Consider the following 5,305-nt stretch of genomic DNA (forward strand, 5'->3'; position numbering starts at 1 on the left):
ATGGAATCTCGACCTAAGGGCTCCAGAACAGGTAGCGTGGACAGGTGAAGCACACACATTGACTCCAGCTAGCACGAAAGGAATCTCCTCAGAGGCTTGCCGGCTGTGTTTCCTGACTCACTGAAATGTGAACTATTATTCAAGAGGTATCAGCAATTCTGAATGAACAGGAAACAGTACATTAAAAAGAAGGACAAAAGGAAAGGGTGTAGCCTTCAGATATTTATGGGGAGTCACGGCCCAGCCCTACTCACTCTTTAGTTTTGCCTCCCTCTCTTGGAACACCATCATTGCCACTTCCCTCACGTACCCCCATTAGAAGTAGCTTCTCTCCATCACCTGCGACTTCCTCCTACCTGGGCTCATTGGTGTTCTTTCTCTGGCAGCTTGTCTACAGAAAATATTTCTAGTCAGTGTAGCTGAGAGAGGCCCAACTATTCCTAAAGCCTTTTTCATATACATATATATTCTAATATGTTACATCTTTTCCTCGGTATATCTATTGTCACTTCACTATACACATAAACACACGCGTGTTCTCCTTGCTTTTCTCTATTTCCTTCAATATTCTCACTTGTCCCAACTCTAACACAGACCCAGTCCAAGTCAGAAGTATATTTACATATCCCTCTAAAAATGTTTCTCAGCGGGAAGCTCGTGCCCTGGTTTCCAAGGGATGACTGACTCCATACTTTATAACTCAGACGACCCTGTGGTCTAATCCTCTGCAGTCTTTTCTTTCATGCACGGAACTCCAAGAAAACGCAGAGTTGAGAAGGGCAGCCCCTTTTCAGATAGGATTGTCTTTGTCCATGTTTCTCAGAACCCTGAAAGGCCGGCAGCAGATTTTAAAGCTGTCTTTTTGTGTCGGGTTGGCTCGTGGCCTCTTACAGTCTTTGATATTAACTAGACTTTTCGATCTAGGAAGCCTTTTGTCTCTCTCTAGAGCGATCAACGTTATTAATTTTGTGCTCAAATATGGCACGCCTCCTAAGTACATAGGGATCCGGCTCACGTGGTTATGAAAGCCAGCACCATCCAGAGTAATAAAAGGCCTGGCTGGCATGTAGTGGAATTCCAGACGGTGAAGTGGCTCCTTGCTTAGCAGTCCCTTCTCCACAGACCTGTTTCCCATGCCCTAAGCTCTCCTCAAAACTGCCACCCCCAGCTTTTTGCTTCTCCTGTCCCCATAGCTATCTTGCTTTTAGGGGAATGATTATAAGTCCAGCCTGCTCCGAAAGCAAACATCTAAGTAAAACTGAGTCTCCTTCTTGCAAGCTCTCATAATGTATGCCTTTCCACCCCAGTTGCTCGGTACCGGTTCTGAGATAATGTGATAACCTTCTGTGATCGTTAGGCCTCTTTGTTTGTTTGAGGCAGGGTCTAATGTAGCCCAGGATAGCCACACACTTGCTAGCATTACTGATGGGAGCCACTATACCCAACTCTCATTAGACCCATTTGATCAGGATAAGTTGTCTGACTTGGCCAGTCTCCTCACAATTCTAAGTGTATTCTGTAACAAGTTCCTTACCCCGCTGCCTTGGGCCTGCTGTACTCTTCCAGGTTAGGAGCTGCCAAGCTGTCAAGTCAGCTAAAGCTAATTCTAGACTATGTCAGTTGTTCCTTCAATTGTCTGTTCCTCACAACACTTAAATTTACACACACGTCCAATGGTTGAAGGAAAAATAAACATGTTTTTGTTTAGATCCCTCATGTGGCATGAGGAACAGACTTGTGAGAGAGCAGGATGTTTTTCCACTTAGAAGTGTTGCCCACTGAAAACATCCTAGTAGAGACTCTGAGAGGAGATATATGCGCCCAAAACAAGAGGCTTGAGAGAGATGACTTGGGATTGTTTTGGCTGTTCATTCCTGCACTTCGAGAGACGCTCTAGAGAGAACTGCTCCAGGGAAGGCTTCAAGGCTCTGGGCTTCCGGCTGAGGCTCTGGGCCTCAGCTGCTGTTCCAAGTTCCAGCAGCAACCTTGGTTGAATTGCGGGTTTGCTGAGGGCCTGCTGACTACACCAGGAGAATCGTTTCTCGGAACCGATATCCTTAAGGTTTCATTATTGTGTTCTTTAATCTCCTTTTCCTATTGTTTGGGTTAGTCGGGTTGTAAGTGAGGTATACCCTGTTAGTGAGTTCATAATAAAGTATAATTGTTAAGAAATTGAGTGCACAAATGGTAATACCTAAAAGGATTTCACAAAGCAGAACAGTCTAAACAAGCCTCCTTGGGCTGGCTCCTAGCCACACAAATCTGCCTGCTTCAAGGTGAGATACAGCTTTAATATTATGCCAAGTTTGGCCCAAATTTCAGCTCCTCTGAATCTAAACTAAGTTCCTGTCAAAACTACCGTGTTTCTCCTTGGTTTTGATAAGAACGTACACCGTCATTATCAGTATTGACTTCCAAGGGAAAACATAGAGGTTCCAGGCCACAGGCTGTTGTTGTTGGGAATCAGGGGGTGGAAGAATTTGTGGGTGGGAGCTTGGGCAGTGCCGAATGAACAGGTGCAAGGGCCACTCTTTAAATTTAGCCACTGCACTTGGCATCTTGTCTCCCATCCGTCATTTACGGCAACCGCTGCTGATTTGGAAAGGATCAAGAGGTGGATAACAGAAGGGAATCATATTTATTAAGGGACAAAAGGGAGAAATTTAACTTTTAAAAACCTAGCCTAAGGAATAAAAACACCAACTTTTTGGAGGATAAACACAGTTAAGGGGAAGGAAATTATTCAAAGAGTCATTCTTAATAAAGCATTTTAAAAGTCATTCATAGCTGCCAGGATATGGGAGCAAAATCGTCTAAAATTTGGATGGAGAGAATAATTTCTAGCAATTCAGAGTTTGGATGAGAGAAGGGGAAATGACTTGGATAGGTGTATTGCATGCCTCACCCCATAAGCCGGTCAGTCCATTGATATCACATGAGATCATTAATCAAGAGATAGTCAATGACCTGATAGAAGAGATAAGCATAATGCACAAAATTTCTCCAGAGTCTCACTCTTTATAACTCTTTATACTATGTATCTCTTTTTCTGAGATATTCACATAACTCTCCTAACCTTGACCTTGAAACGTAATCAATTTTTCCATCTAACATTTACCAGTTATTGAAAAGAATGAAAAATCTTATTCATTGTCTCTCTTAGCATCTTGGGGACCACCACCATCCTGAATGAGACAATAAAGATCCAGCCCAGGAAATCCAGGACTGGCCATCTGCTTCAGAGGAAACAAATGGCTGTTGATGTCCTTCACCTGGGGGAGGCCACAGTAGAAAAGACAGAAATTCGAGAAAGGCTAGCCAAGAAGTATAAAACCACACCAGATGCCATCATTGTTTTCCGATTCAGAAGCACTTTGGTAGTGGCAAAACAACTGGCTTCAGCGTGATCTAGGATTCTTTGCACTGTGCAAAATAAGAATGAGCCTAAACACAGGCTTGCAAGACACCCCATATTGCCTTTATTGAATGAAAATGAGGACATGCGTGTCCCAAGGCATGGCTGAGGAGAAGGGTGTTTATTGTTCAGCCAGAGGCATCTGGAAGGGTCCAGACTGAACTGAGCCATGACGAGAGAAAGTGGGGCAGGGGAAGAGAAGAGAGAGTGGAAGAGGTAAGGAAGAGTGTGACAAGAGAGGAGGCCAGGAGCCAAGAGCAGGGGACCAAGAAGAGAGAGAAGAGCCAAGAGGCCAAGAGAGCACCTGACAGAAAAGGCTAGGCTATATAAGAATGAGGAGCGGGAAAGGGATGGCCTGTCGCTGGGTTGGAGAGGTGTAGGGTAGTGGTGGGAGGAGCCACAGGCACTGAGCGGGACTTGCCCAAGGTTTCTTTGGGACTTGACATTTATGAGAAGAAAGATCTCCAGAAAACGGAGAAAGGAATGTGAGAACAGAATGAAGAAGGTCCAGGGAACCACAAAGGCCAACATTGGTGCTGCTGAAAAGCGAGCGGAGATGGGCTGCAGCCAAAGAAGAGGGGATTCAAGGCATCATTTGAGATTTGCTGTCGTGGTGCCAATTTTAGGACAGGGCTACTAAACTAAAAGCTTGCATGTGTCAAAAAAGAAAAGAATGGGAAACCTCTATAATGATCTTTGAGTATCAATTTCAAGCATGCTACTGATGTAACACTCACCCATTTAAGGTTCCAGTGTTGCCTTGTTGCTGTTGCTGTTGCTTTGCTGTTAGTTTTGTGCCACAGAGTATAATTCTACTTAAATAACTTCAACTGTTTCACCATGCCGAGGACAAAGTAACTCGAGACTCAGAAAATAAGAAGATGGATGGTTTTGATCCTCTCTTCGGACTGAGCTTCTCAACAGTAAGAAAATTGATACTGGTGGTCTGTGTCGTAGAGGATAGGCCACATTTAACCTCGTTATCACTTATGGTGAGTGTGACTAAGGTGACTAAGTTCCAGTTTGGCAAGTGTCTTGAGGGCACAAATCCTGTGTGCACATTCCTAGCACACAGTAACAATGGTTTCTCGGATTGTTCGGGTTCCCGCAACCCAGGCTCATGCTCCTGGGAGTGATTGTGGCACTGAGGACCTTGAGATTAAAGCTATACAACTTTTAAAAATGTTTTCCATTCATTGTTTTGGAATTTTTATACAATATATTTTGATCATATTCTTCCCTTCTTTCAACTCCTCCCAGATCCTCCACCATCTCCTTATGCACCCAACTTGTTCTTTCTTTAAAACAACAACAACAACAAAAACACATAAACATACACACAAAATAACAACAACAACAAAAACAAAAATATAAAATGTGATTTTTGTATACGAAGGACTTCTGAGCATGGGACCTGTACAACTTTACATCTTGGCTTTTAAAAAAATACAAATAAAAAGTACCTTGTAAACAACATGCTCCTGTTATTTGATTGGATCTCCTGGATTCCCACAATTAAGGCTACTCTCTCACGCGAATGTTTTGTTCATAAACAAGCATTAACTTAGTAAAAAAACAAAACAAAAAACAAAAACAAAAACTAGACTAATACTACCTCCGAGTGTGAGGATTTGCACTCAGACCCGGCACATGGTATTTCTATGCAGATTGGCTCACTCGCCCTCTAACCTGCGCTAGAATACAGGCATTCCTCTTTCTGCATGGGGAAACTGAGGTTAAGTCATTTGTCCAAATTGAGTACCCAAAGTCAAGGGCCCTAGCTCCCACATCAGTAGCACAGTCCTCCTTTCTGGAAGCCACGCTCTCAGCAGACAGTCTAACATAATTCTCTTAATACTACAGCGTAGCACAGCCTTTTTGTTTCAGCAC

At 43.5% G+C, this 5,305-nt stretch overlaps 1 pseudogene; it reads left to right on the forward strand.

The window, feature by feature from the left end:
- On the forward strand, positions 1-4,055 carry LOC127195036 (40S ribosomal protein S24-like; annotated as a pseudogene).
- Positions 4,056-5,305: the final 1,250 nt, after the last annotated feature.

The sequence above is a fragment of the Acomys russatus genome, chromosome 11, assembly GCF_903995435.1.
Source record: "Acomys russatus chromosome 11, mAcoRus1.1, whole genome shotgun sequence".
NCBI classification, from domain to species: Eukaryota; Metazoa; Chordata; class Mammalia; order Rodentia; family Muridae; genus Acomys; species Acomys russatus.